Below are 21,758 nucleotides of genomic sequence, written 5' to 3'. Positions count from 1 at the left end.
CGGCCAATCGCGTGACGAGTATTACCGCGCCGCGGCCGGTCGTTGCTCATTACTGAAAATAAGAAAAACGGCGGACAATCACAATGCCATAACGTGAAATGTCCAATGTATAATATAAACCGGCTAGTGCCGCGATATCGCCCTAATTATATGCCCGGTTGCAACGCGTATTATTTCTATTTTTATCTCTGCATTCACGCGAGCTGCGAGCGCGCGCGAGTCAGCGTTAAAAAGTCTTCCATCTTTTTCAACATCATCGTATTCTGCCATTTACAAAATAGATACGATCTGATGGGGCAGAGGGAGGGGGAAAGAAACTCTGTTTAAGCGTGTAAATGCTACAATGACAAGAGAGTTTCGATATCTGGAGCACATTCTTGCAAGATCATAGGTTCGAAATGAATAATTATGCTAAAGAATGCAAGTAACAAGAACAATGTGGACTTTTTGATTTATTGACTCAGCTTGGGTAGGAACGGAGCAGGTTGATATGCTTAATGTAAGCAGTTAAGAGACCTCCTACTGTTACGTTTGCCGCGTGAAATATGAGTACCATGGGCGAGATAAACTTCAGATAACTTCTTAACAAGAATGTCCAGATATAAATGGTTCGAAGGACTCGAGCGAATTAAATATATGCATAAAAAAATAGGTAATAGATAATAACAACCTTGATTCTCAACGAATCAAGTGGTCTTTCGCTTTATGTCCCTAATCGGTACAGCTACGAAGATACCTAATACCGGAACCAGTAGCGGTTCTAATAGGCAGAAAGATTCTTTAAGTTTACGATAGGGAACACATTGCTGATACGATAAGGAACATACTGCTCGCCAAACGGGCTTATTACCGAACGGCCTGCATAAGAGCCGTATAAAAGTTAATCGAGACTGTCAGGACGGCTGTGCGGCGCGGCGGCGGCCGCTGGCTGCTGCTAATGCCAGCCGCCGCTGGAAACTGGAATCGATGAAAAATCAATGCAACTCCCTCAGACACGCTCTGATAGACTTCGACGCTCGCAAAGTCTCTCGCAATTCGACGGCCGAGCTCGCGCTCGCGCTCGCGCCACGCTCGGCTCTCCTGCCAAGAGCGCTTTCGTTTCCTCCGGGGCGACAGACGGAGAGGTAACAATCCATGCGCGATAATTACACCGGCGAGCTCGGCGTAGCCGACCGATCAAATTGGAGGCGATAATAAGTGTGCGCCCCGCACGCGATCGGTATCACCTCGCGGTTTTCGAATAGTTTTCCGCTCGAATTCCTGAAATTCTCGCGGCTATCGAATGTCCGAGAGACAGACAGAGATTACTCCATGCCGATGAAGTAATAATACAAGATACTTCTCCATCCTACGATCGCATGCAGTTTCGCGTCCGCGAGTGCGAGACGCGAGTGCGAAACAATTAGTGGTAATAGTGTCAAGGGAAAGATTGGCTTGATTCGTAACGTCGAACACGTAACGAAGACTCTGCCCGCCTTTGGCGAAAGTAAAATCGCGATTCGCACAATTTGATTACGAAGTCGATTTTGGTCAATTCTAATTGGATCAAATGAAATATATCTTCGTACTTTATTTTATGTAACAATTTTATTATCTCCGATTTTTTCATTATCTTATCTTGAATAAACATAAACATTTATATATTCATTTATACTTATTTATTTATTATATTCATTTACTTATCTATTATAAAATTTCATCTATTATGCTACAATCATTTCGAATTTATAACTTGCGATATTATTTGGTGACTTGCGTGATTAACGGTGAGCACAGAATTTTTTTCGAGATTTTCTTCTATAATTCCGATAAAAATGGATTATTTTCAACATCAGAAATTACGTGTGTCACCTCGGTTTTTCTCGGACGATTTTAGAAAGCAGGTGCGATTACGGAATAGAAGTTTGTCTCAGACGAGCCTCCGTTCTTGAAGCGCATCTGCTTGCGCAGAGGAAAGCTGCCGCGCGTCCGACAGAGATGCGAGATACAGACTGCTCGCTCGGGTATTTTTGAGGCATTTCTGGCATTCGCGTGAACATTTGGCCGAGGCATGGCGCGAGCCATCATCGTGACATTCGTCGCGAATCTGGTCGCGTGCTGAACCTACCACAACGCGCTCGAAAGAATGCCAGTTTTTGCTATCGCGTTAGATGTGTCCGGTTACCTGAGGCAATCTAGTTATGTAATATAATTTCATGATGATCCAAAATTGACTGATAATGCCTAGTTAATATTATTGTAGTTATTTACGTTCATATATTAAATTAGTCAATATCTCTGATTACATTCAAAACATACAAATCTTATGTAACTATGAAGCGAATTTCGAATTGTTTTTCACAATCGAGTCGATCGTGTTTGAGAATCGCGTAAAATAATTTTCAGCGTTTTTGATCTCATTTAACAATTCTATATTCTCTTCTTATTTTTATTCGATTTTCTATAATATTAATATCTTTTACACATTTAATGTGTTTTTATTTAATTTTGCATTTAGGTGGTGGATTCGGCCTAATTTAATAAATATGCGCGATAAAAAGATGAACAATATATGAACACACAGCATAGATCTCTCTCAGGCTACGATAACAGTTGCGGTATCGCTTAATTAGCGAGCTGATGAGCGCCACAAAGTCTCACCGCCGTTCCTCTCGCTCTAATAAGTAATTCTGATAATTGCTCTAATATGCTCTAAACATCAAGGCGGCTCGTCTAATTTAGGTTGTCTCGCTATTACACGAGATCAAGTTAGCGAAGCACTTCGAAATCGTCGTCATGTGACAAGGAAAACGGAGATCACGATAAATAGGAAGTCACTATAGGTGCGCAGCGCATGACGATGCATACGGCGGTAGGATGAGGAATGCGGCTTGAATGCGCTTGCACTCTCATTGAGCGTTGATTCTTTGAGAAGAAGAATTTTATTTATTACATACCGATGATAGGATGGTAATTGAAGTGCAGGCTTAGTTTAGATGCCTTGTGGATGACGATTTAAGAAGCGATAAACCATCTCTAATTTTTACACATTCAATTCCTGTGACTTCTAATACAAGAGATTGACTTTTAATCATAAATCTATTCAACAGTTAAAATATTAATATTATTTAATAATAGAAGGTAAAAGTATGTTTAATTGTAATATACAATGTTATATTACGTATTGTAAAATGTCATATTATTAATCGTCACATTATCATATTATCTATTCATTTTAATAATTTTACGTGAAAGAGAAATTTATAATAAAAGAAAAACGATGGTGCAGTGTAATGTGTCTTGATATTCTGTAACGGCATTGAAAGGTCTTGATCATTTTATGCATCGCTGCTTGTATTATCCACCCCTTCGCAAGAACACGTATTCCTTTGGAAAAATTGTAAAATTCGCGGCAACTCTCACCTTATTAGCTATACGGCACATTGTGTTAATTGCGGTATTATATTCGCCGTAAAGTAACACCGTTCGGCCCACCGTGGGATTCAGGGTCGTAATATCGGCGTTCATAATTCACCATGATACAGTAAACTCGCGCTCGCACTCGCGTGGAGAACGGCAAAAGTGGTGCGCGTTGTGAAACGTCGTTTCTTCGGCTTTTTTCAAAAGCCGGACGTGGCCGTAGCGTTAATGGGACACGCGCGTGCATTCACGCGGAAATTATGGAAATCGACGGTGACGATTTGCGAGGCGAGGTTCAACGGACGAGCGGAAACGGCGGGAAGGGCGGAAGGAAGGGGTTGGATGGCAGGAGCTCGCCGGAGATTTAGGATGGAACGTGGGAATGACCATCTTCCTTCGCGCTGCTACTATTTTTCCATTTGCATTTTAGAAGCACTAGTGGACTTTTCGCAAAACCGGAAATTCGTCGGGAAGAGAAGAGAGAAAAGTCTACCAGCATATTTTATGACGGACTCGAATGTAAAATATTTTCAAAATAAATTTAGAATGCATTTTTAAACTTACTTTAATTCATAAATATATGACTGGTACATCAATACGGGCGGGATGGTTTCCACATTTGAATATTGGAATATCTTCTGCATCGAGTAGTGTGATCTATTGCTTTGATCTGAGCTATAAAATCTAAGTAGATAACTGCTTTTCACCCGTCTGTTTGTAATAAACCACAATGAGCGTGTCGCAAAGGCGTCAATATAATCGTGTCGGTGATACGACCCACTTCCGGTTGAGGAAGAGATACAAATCGCACACGAGCCGACGGACTTTGTGGTTACGATGTAATCGCAAAGACTTTTTACTCGGGGGTCAAATTTTTGACACGAACGTGCCAATTATAAGTTATCTTAATCATGTTTCTTTTCTGCTATATTTATATCATTCCTATTTAAATATCTACTCGAGTAATAAATGAAAATTATATCTGAGAAAATGCGATTAGAAAATATAAAACAGATTAATAAAGGAAATATAAACAGATTGTAATAAACGCGAGATTTCGAATTTTTAATTCTCTTTTTTACAAAATAATACTCGTTTCTTTTGTATGGCGAAATCATGTATCGTTTTTTTAGATGCATCAATTATTATCTATATGTTCTTTTTTACGTTTCTAAATCAAGCAATAAAAATAAAATCTTAATCCATCGGGGACAATATTAGATACAATATACCTCCCGAAAGTTTAAGAAATTTTTATTTAGCTTAATCGGCGAAACCAAGAAGTACGACTTAAGGTTAAAATACAGTTAACAGCTATGGCTGGCGCCAAAATATAATCAGGGTGCTCCACAATACTGGAAAAACGTGCCAAATCGCACGATGGCGCGAACGAGATTACAGATGGGGAAGCTGACCACGCAGGAACGCGATTCTCGAGTCTCCTGCACTTTATCTCGCTCATCGAAGAGTAGCTGAATTTTCTGAACGAGAACTGCGACGCGAGATACGTGCCAAGTACGTCAGAGAAAAAGACCTCGGATCTCGGATCCGGCCGTCTCCTTTGATATATCAGCATCGAACGAAAAATTACTAGATTATAAGAAAAAAAACAAGTCGAATATATGCCAGACGTTCATATGCGTCACAGTCTCTAAAGCATTCATCAGCTTTCCTTTTCGCATAAAAAGTCTCAGGATAAAAGTTATTTTTTGAACTTTGCGTAATTTTGGACCTTCAAATGAACGTGTCCATTCTTCCAACAATAGGTAACTGCTCGAGGAGAGTTCTAGTGATCTTTCACTTCGGGAAACACGTTCAAAGTCACGTAGAAGGCAAAAGGAAACTTTGTTCCTTCGTCAGCTCGATCAGAAAAGAAAATAATGGCCATGAGAACAAACGTACTTCGTGGAACTATAATGGTGACCAAAAGATTCTCTCCCAATGTGTGTGATCGGCCATAAAACGAAGAGCAATCTCTCTTTAATTGGGCGACGATCGTTTTGCTTGTCGAGATGGCCACGCGAATCCTCGAATCGTTCCTTTTTGCGATGAATTTATCTCGAATTTGCATGAGGCGAAAGTGTATCCCTATACACATTTAACGTAACGCTATAAAATCCAGCGTGCCGTCTATAAATCTTGCGTTTAATTGCCAAAACACGTAGAATTAAAAATAACATGGACTATAATTTTTTATCGCAAGAATTGCGAGAACTCTTATGTAATTTCTTTTTCCTTTACTTTCAAAGTAGAGAACGACATCGGTCTTTCTGGTGTCGCGATATTTGTTTCTCCGTCACGTAGGTCCGGTTCGCGTATCAAAACGCAGCATATCGTACCATCGTAGACGGTTTAATTTCGAGTCCACCTTGAGATCGGCGCGCCGCCGGACACCCCTCGGCTTTCAATAATCGTTTTTACTCGGTCTCGTTAAGGCCGTCCAGAAAGGCTGGTCCCGGCGTTTTTTCCGGCAGCGGCGAGAACGAAGAAAATTCACGGCGAGACAGCCGCGGAGTGAGAAAGCGAGAAGTGCGATCGGTATTTACTTTCGTGCTGCGCCGAGGAGGAATTATCGCAGGAATTCAGGAGTGCCATGGTCAAGGTAAGAGGGTCAGCGAGGTGCGCGGAAAAAAAACGGGAAGCCGCGATGCGCCACCGTGATCGATGCAATTCCCGACGTTGGCTTCGAACGCTGCGCGGTTTTCGAATGTGACTTATGCGGCGTGAATATTCCGATACTCGGTGGGCTACACCTTGGTAAATAAGTACCGGCGGTTTTAGTGGCGAATTGAGACCTGCATCCGACTAGTGCGGAAAAAATAGGAAGCGCAGAACGGATGTACTGAACGTATATTAAATATCACGATATAAGATATTATTGTTGCCAAAATTTATACACTTATAAATTAAAAAAATATTTGTTATTATTTGCTAAAATACATATATTTGTTATAAGAAAGTTTCCATACCATAATGCAAATGCATGAAAAATAAGCGAGGCAGAATATACACCTCAAAAAAGATGTTTGTAAAAAAAAAGAAAGATGTAACGAGCATACTGACATTCACGGGTTGAGTCAAGTAGCTGATATATCGCCTAATCGAGTAAAAGCTTCCAGGGCCCAGGCGAGGATCAAGACTGAATATAGTCTAGCACGATCGTTTATTCAAGTCAAAACTGTGCGCGATACATTTATCAGGTATGATATATTTGTTCATAAACGTTATTCACGATTGGCACAATATGTGTTTTGGCTGGATTTATTGCTTGAAGAACGCTTGAGCTCTTATAATATTTTAAGAGGAATGATATTTTTCTGATGTTTTTAGCGAGAGAAAAAAGGCTTTTACACATCGATCTTTACATACATGGATACAAAAATTTTTTTTATTATACATTAACTATTTCCGGAAAAAAAATTTCTGTGTGATATCTCGTTTCGATATCGTAGATATTTATATCTATATGTATTAAGCAAGAGTGAGATTAATTAAATTTAACGTTACAATCGAACTTTGGATCACTTGCGTGAAATCAATTAATTGCATTTTGAAGGAGGATTAATTATACAATTATTTGCTTTGTATTTGCATTACACTGATTAGATTTTAGATTATTTATTTAACGTACACGAGCGTATGTTTTCTCATCGCAATTTATCCCAATTCAATCTCCATCATGTGGCGTAAGCTCGCTCGTAATCGTTCGCTCCAGATTTATTGCGTTCGTCGAACATCTGCTCCCTAAGCACCACTGTGGATCCGTTATAAATCAAAAACTTTTGCGCAACGTTTGATAACGAGAAGTGCTAACATAATCAGGAGCGGCCAAGGACGAGGCTGCAAAGTAACACGCGTTCTGTTTACACTCAATGTCGACCCCAATTTCGTCTCGAATCTACAGTTCATTTAGATGACCTCGACATTACACTCATCTCATGTTGAATTAAACATCGTGGCTGCCCAACGTCGAAATTTTTTTTTGTTGGCAAATAAAAGATTTCACATAATTCATGCGGAGGTAAGGGACCAGACAAGTGTTCGCATTACGGTTCGCATTCACAGTTTCCGCGGTTTCCGTTTAATCTCAATGCTGACGCACGATTTCATCCACCTTAACCATCAATCTCGGCTATCGTAAATATTATTCTCAGATCCGCGGGATGAGCTTCTTCTTCGATAACCTTCTCGCGCGATGTCGAGTTATGCGCCCAACTGTCTGGAAAGCTTTTGGACGAGCTCCAAGATACACGGCGCGTTAAAAGAAGCTTTCGGTTTCTACGTTTTGCCTCGTTCTCTCTTTCGGATAAAAGCGAAGATGCGAGCGTGCGAGTTTTCGGCAAGACCTACAGGGTTGTCACGAAAATATTCGCTTCTTTTAGACGACGGATATTTCGTGCTCGTCGATAGATAGAAAAATTTTTTTAAATTATGTATAGCAAGTGTGTCCGTGATGTTTAGAAATTTTGGAGCAACTGGCAAGGTTCTTGTGTGCCTAAATATTTATAAATAATATTCTCTATGATGAAATACTGTGACATTGATATTATTAATTAAATATTACTCTCAATTTCGCTATGGAATAATAATTTATATAATATTAAATATTACTGTATCCCAAAAGCAAATTCAATAAACATAAAATTATGAATCGGAAACGTAACACACTTAAGCTTTCATACGTGAGTAAAAGCCCTTGGCGGTTATATTCTTGGAGCTTTCAAGAAGAGTCGTTCGGAATGGTTCGGAAGTGTTCGCAAAGTGAACTCAGCCTGTATGCCCGAGGATTACCCTATAACCTAGGAGAGATAAAAATTTTGACGGAGCCGTCAAGCTGATGGCAGATGCTTTTTTCCGTTAAAAGCGCGATAGACGCGAACATAACGAGCGATGACAGCAGAAATTTCGATGAAATTTCTTGCAGCTCGAAATAGACGTGCAATATGCTTCAGCAACGTATGCTTATAGCAACGGCGGATCGAAATGGTGAATCGCATTTTAAATTAAAAATTCATTTTATCCCTTTCTCAGAAAGCTGCAATTACTTTTACGATCACTGTACTTTCTTCGAAGGAGAGAGAGAACGCGAGTCTCTAACTATAATCCGCTTTGCGGCATAATACTCATTCACGATGACTATATTTAAGACTTCCAATGAAAGCATCATAGTCGTGAACGGAAGTTTAAGTAAACCGCGTGAATCGCGTCTATATAAGTAAGTGCAAGCATTCACCGTGGTTGTTTTAAATAATTACAGCCACGGTTTGATCTCTCTCGATCGCGATTTATCACCGCTCGTCATCCCGGAAGCGCGTAGCCGGCGTCATTGTTTGTGCAAATTCTTGCAGGCGCGAGAAAACGAGAGAGAGAGAGAGAGAGAAAGAAAGAGAAGGGGGAAAGAGAAAGACGGACCGTTACGCAATCGCGATATTACGTACCGCAATTATAACAGTCCGCCGACGCAGGAATTTGAAACATAACACGACATAACGCGACACGTTAGTCGCGAGGAAGTGCGATATTATACGCATTATCGTACGCACTTTGCGCGCTCTCTGACCTCGACATTCTGAAATTACGAAGTAATAAAAAACGACGTAACAGCTATGTAAGAGCGCAAGGATGAAAGCGTGAATGCTCCCATCACGTGTATATAAAAGGAAAGATTGCATTTTATCGATTTTTCTCTCCTCTTTATTTTCTTACATAATTCTAATAACAATCTGTAGATAATGTAAATTAAAATTTCTTTAATAAGTCGAATTTATTTATTTATTTATACCCAATTTATTTATTCATTTATTTATACTCAAATTTATTTATTTCTACTCAAAATTAACGTTAAAAGTATCATTTTCAATTTATTTCTAAATTCGCATTTATATTATAAAATTTAACGCCATCATCCATTTCTAAAATGCGTTTTGTGAAAAACGGGTCTCATGCGCAGGATCGATCAGAGATAATTCAATTAGACGAGCTGTCGGTTTTGCCGATCGTATCTGGTCTTCCGACTAACTGGTTTAGATGACGAATTGACCTGATTGTTAACCCTAATATAGTCTTGCGCGAGAAGCTCAGTTCTTCTGTTGCAACTCGCGCAATGGCCTTTGACCTAATACGAAGGTTTAGGACGATTTGCGTTTCTTCGAAGTGCAAATTGAGTATGGTCCATACCGGTCATACCACTACGGTCGTTGCTCCGAAATATTTTAAGTGATTTGTCGTCCGGCAAAGTCAATCTAATCGCGCCATCAACTGTATGATTAAATCGCGTCTTGGAATCTACATAATACCGAGTCTCGAATCTCATTATACCGAGAACATTTCATTTTTCGACGTAATCTGGTTCATTTTATTACGCGCGCGATAGATATCGTCGGGATTTGTGAGCAACCCGTCGCAACGGTAGAACGATCTCGCGAGAGAGAAGTTTCTCGAGGGGAAAAAGAAATGGTAAGTATTGCGGTTTCCTGGACGACCTCAAGACCGATTTTAGAATGCCCTTTGGGGAGGCTCGTCGAGCGTGGCGAGGCGTCGCTCTTCCTCGACGCTCCACCGACGCGATTTATGCCGAAGCTCCCCAAGGTCGCGAAAAAATTTCGTGCTCTTTCATCTGAAGGTAGCCTCTTGGCTTCTCGCCTCGTGAGAGAATCTTTCTCTTCTAACCGCGTATTTCCCTGAAATTCTCGCTGCACGAGAAAACGATGGCCTCTACTCACATTTCAAGAAATGTAATTTAAAAACACATTCAATATAAAATTCAAGAAATTGAGAAGAATTATGAATTTTATTGTTAGAGTTTATTTTGATAAATTTATATAGGACATTTGATGTAGGAAATTCTAATGACGGACTCTTGTCGCGATCGGTCGGGATTCACTTTTGATTTGGTGAGTCATATCCTAGGGTGGCTCGAGAAAAATTCAAGGGCGATGATCCTACGTGGAATCGAGATGAAGCATCCGCTCGGATTTACGAACACTTTTCGGTTCTGCCGCGCGGGTTCGATCACGTGAGGACACGAGCCGGGCCGTCGAAGCCCGTCGCGCGGGTTGTGAAACAGTGTCAGTGACCGACAGCCTAAGGCTACCAGACCGCCTTGCACAAAGAGCATCGTCTCAAAATGATTTAAGTATCGTTCACACCGAGGGAAAAAAAAGCGATAAGTCCCCGAGCGCCGACATTTATGTCGGTTTCGACGCGGAGCCGTATATATCGGTGCTTGAACTACGTGCCGTCGAAAACCACCGCGTCGATGCCTGAAACTCGTCTCGCTTTTACTTCGGCGTGTCTTATCGATTCATCCCGTGTCGTTCCCTGCGCGCTATATCGATTGCATAAATACATAGGTATCTTATGTATCGCTTTTGCGTGAACAGAATGCCCATTTCTTGCTTTCGTCCTTTCTTTCGTCGCGTCGTCACGTCCTGAAGAAAATATTCTTATCCAATTGTAACCACGTTGATAGAACCGTACAGACCATTCGCGAGTAATACATGCAAATTCGAGGACGTGTTAGCGTGATAATAAGGAGGAGGAGAGAAGACGAGGCACATTTAGCTACCGTTCGAGACTTGATCTTCGCATAAATAACCTGAATAAAGCTGAATCGAAGCCTCGCGCGCTCCGTCTGAAGCATGTAGAATCGATCCGATTAGAATGGTCATCGCGGCCGCGGTTGCGGACGATCCGTTACAATCCGTCGCTGTAACGCGATCGACCGCGTCGATCTCGATATACCGATACGGTGCCGAGATTCGTCCGCCAACGGCGCCGCGGCGGTCGCTGGCCCTGAGAAAGCCCCATCCCTCTGGCGACGATCACCTTCAATGTGGGTTCGATATAAGTACTGACTCACACACGCCGCCTGGCCCACTTACGCACCATCGCGACAACGTGCGTGGTTGGCGTTCGGTGCCGATGATCGCGCGCTTTTCCACAATCTCGTGCTAAGCTCGACGAAACTCGACCCCCGTAGCTCTAATCTCATTTTCTAAAGAGGGAGGATCTGTGCAGTCAGCGTTACAGCTGGCTCTCTGAACTGCCGCTTCAACAGTGGCCAGTTTAACGGACTTCCCGAGTAATCTTACTAACAGTAGGCACTCTCTAGTCCAATGCGGGCATTGCAGATTCAGTCCTGAATAGACGCATTTTCTACCTCTGCATCATCACTTCGCGAAGGAAGTTACTCGGTCGCTTCCTGCCGGCCGCTCGAGTCGAGGCACGAAGACAAAAGGAAGACGGCCGTTCTACCGGGCGAATGAGCGACAACGTCATCCGTTTCGCGGGAACTCTCCTGGCCGTACCCGTGGGAACCGTTACACGCGGGAAACCGCGGTGTAAACGACAGAAAATAGTTCTCCCGTTAATCACCGCGCCAGATGGTGCGCGTGCACCGCGCGCACGCCCCTATAATTAAGCCACGTCTAATTGATTTCGCCTCGCGTCGAATATGGAATGAAAACGTGTGACGAGTGATTTCGCACGAGCGGGAGGACCAAGTCGTCCGTGTAAACGCGCCGGCGAATTACTTCGGTGCCTGGTCGACCGTAAACTTTGCCCAGACTCCCCTCAGATCGGTGTCGAGAAGAAGGGTTTCGTCGCAGCGTCTCATTGGAAATTTGACCAACTCGTTTGGAAAAGATGGACGCTAAATATTATTTATTAATATGCATAATCGCGCCGATCTTGATATAGTGAATCTCAAAACATTATGTCATAATTGTTACAAAGCAGACTAAAGGAATAAAAATATGAAGTAAAGTTTGGATGCTAATTGTAAGATTTATTCCTGAGCGCGTTGGTCTTCTTAAAATTTTAAGAATTTTAAGGACCAACGTGCTCTTTTATCTCTTTCCCTTCGTTTTTTCGCCCCGACAGTTTTGTTTTTCTTGTTTGACAGGTTTCGTTTAATGTCGCTTCGTCATCGTGGCATTAAACGGTTCTGACTGTAGAGCGCTTCGTTCGTCTGTCCTTTGTACACAAGTCGTGGTCCCCTTGAACGTTCGAACGTGTACCATGACAATGGCGAGTCCGTGTCGGAGGCACGCTCGAGATCCCTTACAGCTAATTCCGAGAATCCCGCGGTCCCGCGAACATATCCGCTCCAAAAGAAGGTTCGACCGGAGCTACCTCCAGACTGAGTCATATTTCAACGCTCACGACAGGTATTCCTCGCCGTTTAAATAGTATTAAATACCTGGTCGCATAATTGCCCCCGCGCAAATCTTATGATTACTTTAATAGCGAACCTCCCGGGTACTGTCGGTCAATGAAAAGGAAGACGCTTTCCTGCGCCGCCGACTCCATTGATTATTTCCTCTCCGTGCAGCAACGAAAGAGATACGCTTTTCAATAGAAGGAAGTTCGCGCGCGCTATGTCGATATTCTTTGTGATTACATCGGAGCAATTTATTGCATTTACTCATATTAAACTCAGATTTAATTAATGAGAAAAAAAGAGTCACGCTTGTGCAACAGTGACTACTATTTGCATTTACATTGCGATAGACATTTTTTTTGTATCATTAGAATCAATCTCGCTACTTAGGATAATCGTTGCTGATTCTTATCATTTTAATCTTCAACGTTTATCTCTTTTTTTTCCTAAAAGATTAAAGTTGGTAAAAATAGATAACACGATCTTAAAAAAACAGATCTGTCATTTTTAATACGATCGCGTTTCGATTTCCATTAAGTTTGATATACATTCAAATATCGGAAAGTATTGCACGCAATCAGACGTCTCCTCGCGCTTCGTGCGATTCGAAACTGTTCCAAGGTGGTAAGGTGCGCGCGCTAAATGCCATATGAAGCACGAACGGAACGAACGGACATCCTGGCGTTATGTAACGCCGTCCTCTTCCCCTCCGTAATTAATACACGCCTGTTGTATTAACCTTCCAACCTCCGCACCAAACGGCGACGCTCCTTTCTCCCGACCGCGTCTCGGCGAGTTCGCTGACGAACCGCGGCGCGCGGCGGTCCGCGAACGGGGTCAGCCGCGAGCCAAATTCGCCGGCAAAAATCGAGGCGCTGCCCACGCGCTCAGTAGCTAACACAAAACGGTAGTGCGGTGAAAGCCTTGAACCTGAAACCGCTCGCAACCGTGGGATGAAAGCACGAAAGCGAGATGGTAGCGATACTTCCTGCGCGGTCGCGTTAGAATGACCACCGATTCTCACAACGAAACGAAGTTATTTCTCTCTTACATTAGGTTACATTATTGATTTATGGCAAATAATTATCTAAGCTAGATCCATTAGAAATTAATCTCGTTTTAATCTTATAGTTTAATAGTAGTACACTCTATATGTTCAATATTAATTGTACGCAAAAGAATTTCGGCTTTAAAGCGTACGATTTTTAAGGAAGTTTAAAGACCTCGTTTTAAACGAATCAAGTTTTCTAAACTACGGGGATAAAACGGTTTCCGTAATACCGGCGTTATTTCCGGCTACCAGAAAATCAGCGCGCCGTGTAACGACCCGTCGACACGGTGTAGGAATTAGCGGAGATGCCATAATTGCGCCTACAAAGTGGTTACAATGGAGCCTCCTTCGTAGTCCTTTTCGAGCACACACAAAACAAATCCTTGTTAAGTTGCCTCCTCGAATTGTGGCTCCGCGTAACGGTACAAGCCGCCGCATAAACCACACGCAAATATTATGCATTGTGAGCTAACGTTTCGGTTTTGTCGGTATTTATCTCTCAACTGTTTCAATGCAACTATTTTCCAAACGCATTGCCTTTGTAATCAACAAATAATGATTGCCATTGATTGCCATAAGTATCTAAATGCGAGTATAAAAAATATTTTATTTATGAATCAAATATCTCCAAAATAACGTATAATAATATTTAATGATACACATTGTGAATATATTACGCATCAGTTATTACATTCACAGGTCTGGCAAAATTTAAATCAAAAGTTGAAATTGCGCGTATATACCTATACCGCGCTGTGCGCAACGCAATTGCGTTACGCAGTGTTGCAAGTGCGAAGAATTTCATTTTTCGAAAACATCGGTCGTCGAGATAGTCGATTCAGCATTTAAATCGATCGACGAACCGGTGTACCGATGTTAACATCCTCATATAACATAACGTCGCGATCTCGTGTACATGTAACGCAACAATGTACCGCAACGTCGGGCCATTCCCTCGTCACTTCCTGGCTCGTTGCTGGACACTTCTTTCCGTGCGAGAAAACATCATGAACGCGTGTGTCATCGTCTCTTGCATTTTGCTCCGAGAGCGTGAACATATATATTCTCGTGAGGAAATGCACTGACCACGCGCGACGAAACTTCCTATCTCTCGCCTCGAAGTTGCAGCAAATAAATATTTCAAAGTAATTTAAAGTAAGAGCCCTGCGGACGACAGAAGAAGAAGCAATGTGCGAGAGACTTTTAATTCATATCTAAGTTCCATTATAGTCTTATATAATAAAAAAAATATATATTTGTGCAGAATAAATAATAGTCAGGCAGAATTTTACAATAACTTTTGCTCGCTTTTGTTAATTGAATAATATATCTTTACAAAAATTATTATTAGATCTCAATAATCGAAAATATCAACATTAATTTATACACATATTGATCGCTATTTACTTATTAAAATAAATATGCATTCTTGTTGTAGGTAGGAATATTAAGAAGTAATCCAAATAGTGGAAGTTACGAATTACGAATGATATAATTCTGAAAACGTCTCTCATGTCATGCATTTTTTAGGAACAAAAGGGAATTTCTTATTCCACAAACATTTAGGTACCTCGTAAGATTTTAGCGATGGGATATCAAATATTCTTCTCCCGAAATCACGATATTTCTCTTGTTTTTCTACGCAATTCAGTGGCGTGTCACTGACCCCTCCGTGATTTAATTTATTTTTAATCCATTTCACCAATCTGCGTGGATGCTGCTGTTGCACTTCGGTGGACGTTAGCGAACGATTTACATAGGCGAGTGTTTTGGAGCCATCACGTACGCCATCGAGTAGTTAATACCTATTTTCGTTTGGTCCGTACACGTTCCATAGAATTTTATTTGGCGGCAGCGGACCGTAACGAAATCCCTCGGCGCTGCGCGCCGGCTAAAATCCCGTTCCGGAGGCCGCGATTGGCGGGCGCTTGATTGAATTGGCGGTCAGTGGCGGGCATTAGGTCCAGCTTGCAAAGGATTGAATTTCTGTCACAATTATCGACCCGGTCCCTCTTATCCGCGCGCCTACGTACGAACTCGGGACCCGCCACGAAAATTCCATGGCAATCGTCTAAACGCAGCTGCTGCCTTTAATAGGAAGGGCAACGAGAAGGAGGGTAAACCCGAATTCAAATGTCCCCGAATGATATTCGAAATAAACAGCCTGCATTTCCAAGCAGAATTGCTCTTGCAAAGGCGAAGGCTTTTGCCGCTCGAATATTTCCTGCTTAGAACAAGGAATTATAAGCTGAGGGTCGACTTTAAAATCTAGGAACGATTAAAATTGCACTCGATTATGACGTAACATCGAGGACAAAGTGAAAATAAAATAGCAGAGATGGATACAAATATTTTCTGTTATATGTATAATATGTATAATTAAGTCGATTATGTATAGACTACCGCGCGAAGAATCAAGGATTTTCTGATATAATAATTGCGAAAAATGTCCATGCATCTTCTCTGTATCACTTATTAAATATAATTCGAGCTGTCAATATCTACTTGTAAGAAAAAGCCTGATATTAGGATTTCCGTACCTGGACCGAACGAACATTTCTTCACATTAACACCGATCTATTGACGCATTGGAAAGCACCGAGAGAAGAGTGTCACGGCCGACCCGAATTGACGGCACGTATACTTTCGTCGTTAAGTCCGAAAACGTGAGATGAATCTGCGGATTAAGCGACCGGGATCGACGCCGAGTCCGATATTCTGATCGGTTCTTGTTAGAAAGTGTTGCGCGACCCGCGCCGTGCCACAAAATATGCAATTTTATGAGTAGTTTCGAGATCTGTCACACATATGACCCATATAAATTCTGCATTAAACATCTTGGGAATTTCATATTACTAACATTTATTAAGCACTCGAAATAGGATCTTTTTCTATGATAAAACTTTGATGTAGACTTGTGTTAAAAATCAATCGTGTTACCTTCTTATTCGTTCTTTCTGTCATCTTCCGTCATCTGTGTGTTACGATTTCGGCATAACAAATTTTAAGCTCTTTAGCTTTGCCAAGTTCAAGGATAATTGCATAGTGATGTCGCACGCCTTGCGATACTAGATTCTTATTGGAAAGATCAGATCGCGCGATAGACGGGGTAATTAGTCGCCGATATGCTAGTTAATTACCGCGTATAGTATGTTAACTGGCAATGACGCGACAGTGCACTTGAACATGTACGGCAATCAGAACGATGTTATCCGCACTCCTGTTTTTCGTGTACACGCAATCGAGAGCAAAGTAGATATACGCCAACGGAGAGTTGTCTTGATGTTACAAAACAGGCTCGATACTCACGAGCAGTGCTCATAACATTGTCGCGAGGCGTGCACCTGCGGAAGATGAACGCCGTTCTTCAACTTTTCTAGCGCTGAAGTTTAGTGAAAATTATAGCGATTATAGTTAATATTTCGATTCGTAAATCAAGTCGCATGTAATAAAACTATTAAAATAAAAAATTGACAACAATAAGATAATAATAAAAAATAAAAATTGATAATTATTTAAAAACATTGAGAATTAATTACTAATTATTACTGTCGTGTAGAGCTATAATTAGCACGATACGTAAAGCGTACGCTATTGAAACTTCAAAGAACTAACCGTCTTGGGAAGTTGACACCGTCATGTGACGGCAATCTACTTTGATCTGGATTGGCTTCTGTACTGTCCGATCTGGACGCGGATCCTGACCTCCGTTAACCGGGTATCGGTGACCTCACCAGTCGAACTGGATTAGACGATCCCGATACGCGAGAACGCAGACTGCCCGTATTTCGATCTGACAGAATATTTTAGTTCACTTTAATTCACTTTAGCTCAGTTAGTTAATTAAATTAATACATAATTAACAGCCGGATCAATTTACTAGATTCGGTTTTTCGTTTTTCGCAATAACTGGAAAAAGGATCAAATTTATTTTCGTGAAAAATAAATATTTTTACCAATTAATACTCTGATATTTTTGATATTTTTTGAATAATCGATGTTTTAACGCAAAAATCGAGCCATTTTTCATCCTATTATTAAATTAAAAATCAACGATCCGAGACTCTATATAGCGATCAAGAACACGTTATAAGTGTAGAAATTAAAACAGGAAGTATTTCGATACAAGTTAGACGTTAATCTGACTATTAATCGTATCTGGCCGTTTCTCTTCTATAATATAAATGACCAAGGACATTAAATTCCTACAACATTTTATAGAATTATCTGTCCGCTGATGTCATCCTCTTAGCAGTTTATCATCGTTTCTCCGTTCATTATCTTCCTCAAGGAAGACTCATCCCTAAAGTATTGCGAGCAGCGAACAATAACTTTTAAAAGTTTTAGTGAAAGGTATTTTGATAAGTAGGGATTATCTGGAGGAGGAAAAGATAAATAAGGGTCGAGTGAAAGTGCTTTCGACAATTTTATGTAAAATATGTGAAGCTGGGGGGGAAAGTCTAAAACTTTTGTCAAAATATGTTCTCTTCTGAAATTTTATAAATAAGTTAAGTATCTTAAATCCGCTGCTAAATTTTAATCAGAAAGCCACCGTTATTTATATAATCGCAAACAGTGCTTAGTTATTTTAAAAAAATTCTTCTCCTTTATTAAGCAACCTTTAACATCTTTTTATGATCCTGTTAATATGCGTTCCGCCGGATTTTACCGCATGACACACATAGTCGACGAAAATAAAGATATAAAAGTCAATAATTAGTTCTCGCGTTTAATGGCGAATAACGAATATGCCAAATGGAGTGATTTTCGTTGCACAATAACATGTGTAAAGTAGTTTCATTGTAGCACATTGTGTATGCTGCGACTTGGTAAATGGCCGACGATATTAGCGATTAAATCAATGGGCTATGCAGTGTTTTACGTTAGGATTATGAAGGTATCAGCATAAAGATTCGGAAGAATGGCAATTCGTTAGTTGTACTACGTTTGATCGAAATTTAACGTGATCCGTACAATGTTTAAATGAGATCTATCATGAAAAAGCGTATTACATAAATATTAAAGTATTATACGTATAACTCTTCGCGAAATACAAATAGTTTGGTAGACTAGACTGCTACTCACCGAGTAGCGGGTGAAGCTATTCTTGCAATTAAAGGGTTAAATCTGCGTTTCGTGTCGGAATCGTACTCGAGAAACTAATTGAGAACCGCGAAGTGCGCTCCGTTAACGAGCGTAATTGTTCTTAGATACAAGGGGATTTAATTACACGCCACCTTGGTCCGCGCGCCGAGCGCAGCGCACCAGCGTATTAATGAGCGACAATCGCGGAGGTAGGTAAGTAATTACGCAAAAAAAAAAGAGTGGTCGGCGTATCAACAATCGTGCTTTTAGCCTGATTCCACATCATTTGTTTACAAGTAAACAAACTGCGGGAGCCCACAACACGCCGCGGGTTAATTAATCGGTCGTATATGGTCAGTCCGTGTAACGTTGCCGATCGATGCTGATACCGATTTGTCGCGATATTCTGTGGAGTTCGAATGAACAATAAATTAAGATTACTAAAGTATTTACGAATATTGCAAAAATTATTCTACGTGTAAGATTAATATTGATGAAAGTAATAATAAATACTTTTCACAAAAACTTGTCGACGTTCTTGTCGAGGAAGTACAGTTTTAGAATATGTGTGTAAATTATTCCGTATTTTTCTATCGCAGTGCAGAGTTTCAGAATGTACGGGATAACTCTGAATCCAATCCAATGTGGAAATTTTTTTCCCCGATGTTATATTCGCCCGATCGTCCCGTGCGAACCCAAACCACCGGTTACCTCCAATTTGCACTCCTGCGTAAGATACGTGACGTTCGCGATATCCGCGGGGACCAATCGCGAGGACGATCGATTTCCGTCCGAGCGCCGGCGGCGTGTTTCCGCCGCGTGTTTACATCTGTGTATATATGTATACGTACGATACGTAAACGAAACAACGCACTTACCACGCTCGCGGATTCGCCCGGGGAAGCGCAGATCCGTTGTCCCCTTCTCTCGTCCCCACTGATATCCGATAAAGCAATATCAATTTATCGCGTCTCCTCGCGCGTGTTCGTGTGCGGCCTTCCTCCTCTTCCTCCTCCTTCTCCTTTTCGACTGCTCGTCGCGTCGCGAGATTTCTCTCTTCTCTGATCCTGGAGTAATCCGCGTGCTCTTCCCCCCTGCGGCGAACGTCAGGCCCGCACTTTCTCACGGAATAGCCGATGGAAAAAAAAAGGCGAAGCCGAGGATGCAATCGAATGTGTCACACTCGCGCACAACGCCAACGCTTTCGTTACCCGATCGCACCGATCTCTTCCTCCAGCCGGCGAACTTTTGCCCGTGTCACGTGGAGACCTGTTTCGGACCCACCCGTCGTCTGCTTTCTCTCTTCCTCTCGGTCGCTCTTAGTATGATCGAAGAAACGTCACTTTCTCTCTGTCCCACCTATACCCGTCTCTCCGTCGTCCGTTAAATGCCACTCTATTCGTCTGTCACTATGTATCTTCTTCAATAATAAACTATCGCGATACGTCCATCCGAGCCTTGTGACACTTGTTTACTTAAATGTTTATTTGATTTCCAGGTATATCTCTGTCTGTCACCTCTCGACTTTATTTCGCATTAACGTCCTCGATCGATTTTCTCGAGAACAACAAGCCCACTCGCTCGCTTACTCCAAGTCTCTTTTCTTCGTTCCCCCTACTATCTTCACCTCGTCCTCGTATCAATTACTCTCGCACCTGTCCGGCTGACAGACCGACGCCGCTGCCAGCGCACTTTCACGAGTCTCGCTGCTTTCGGTCGCGTGTGCGGAATCGTCACAACGGGCGAAACACACCGGTGACACTGACGATCGCGTGCCTTCCGATCTTCTCCCCGCGGAAGCGATCGAACGCGATCGCCCCGCCGAAATTTGCGCTGACCGGAAAAGGCGCTTCCGTCCTCGCGCGCGATTGATTGATCCCTCGATCGATACCGCGGACTTTCCCTCCTCTGGTCGTTCACACCGGATCCAAGGCGACCCCGCGATGTTTCATCGTTTTTTTTTTCGCGATAGTTTCTTGGCGTAAAAAGAAATAAAAAGAAGAAAGAAAGAAGAAATCCGGAGTAGCGAAGATTTGAGATCTTTCTTCGTTTCTTTTCTTTTCTTTCCTTTATACCAACCGCAACGAAATCGCAATCAACGTGAATTACTCGCGGTCAAAAGCTCGCCCCGAGCGGGGGGGACTTTTTCCCATGCGGGTGAAAAACGGAGTTCCGAAAAGGCCGAGTGCTCGCGGAGCTACCTCCCGTTCGGTGCAGGCGTCGAGTGGCGACTGTCGTTTCTTCCAACGCTCGGCCTGCCTCCGGCCTGCCTGTCCCTTCCCCCTCCTCGAGACCATCGGGAACCGACTACACACAGTTCACGGATTTATACTATTACCGCACCGTGTTCCACCCCCTGCGGCCGGTGCTGCTCTTCATCCATCCATTGCGTTGGCCTGTCCTTTTTTTCTGAACTCCGTACTTTCTCGAAGCCCAGAAGGGCTCGATGAAACTGCTAACTCGGACACGACACCGATCAGGATTTCTCTGTGTACAATTATCTTTATACATAAAAAATAATCGAATGTACAATAAACGATAAAGAATCTCCAAGAAGAGAGTGAAATACAAGGTTGATATTAAATCATACTTTATTTATACCTACTAATTGTCTATTTCAATATAAAAATATGGATTCTCGCAGCAGCGAGAGTATCTTTTTCCAGGCCCCTTGTACCAGAGCCTCGGATATACGATTCGATAAAGTATCTCCCTTGAAGGGTCGACCCTCTGTCCCCATAAATACGAATATCCATGCAAAAAGAATCACGATCGTGCAGTACGCACAGCGCGTCACTAACTCGTGCACGTGTGCAGTTGCAAATACAGAAAATCAGACACGTGGATATATACGACACGACACAATGACGGGGTTTCCTCTCGGAACCGGAAATCCATAAGTGGACCTTAATATAAAATAATTATTTGTTTAAAAATCCGAACGGGGAGACAGAGACATTATAAAGTGCACGTGTCTCTTTCGCCATTCCCGAACCCACTGTTGCACGTGCACACACACAGGCGGATTGAGAAATTTCTCCTTCCGAAGACTGCGCAAAT

The 21,758-nt window shown here is 42.0% G+C and overlaps 1 protein-coding gene across 2 annotated transcripts in view; it reads right to left on the bottom strand.

Moving 5' to 3' along the window:
* The window catches only part of LOC139823402 (uncharacterized), a 42,946-nt gene extending 22,005 nt beyond the window's left edge, over positions 1–20,941 (bottom strand). For both annotated transcript variants that reach the window (XM_071795912.1, XM_071795913.1), the window contains exon 1: positions 19,577–20,941. The gene's annotated coding sequence lies outside the window, so the exon portion shown is untranslated. The remainder of the gene's footprint in view (positions 1–19,576) is intronic.
* Positions 20,942–21,758: the final 817 nt, after the last annotated feature.

The sequence above is a fragment of the Temnothorax longispinosus genome, chromosome 12 (assembly GCF_030848805.1).
Source record: "Temnothorax longispinosus isolate EJ_2023e chromosome 12, Tlon_JGU_v1, whole genome shotgun sequence".
NCBI classification, from domain to species: Eukaryota; Metazoa; Arthropoda; class Insecta; order Hymenoptera; family Formicidae; genus Temnothorax; species Temnothorax longispinosus.
The sequence above is the reverse complement of the archived record's forward strand: the minus strand, read 5'-3'. Positions and strand labels throughout refer to the sequence as shown.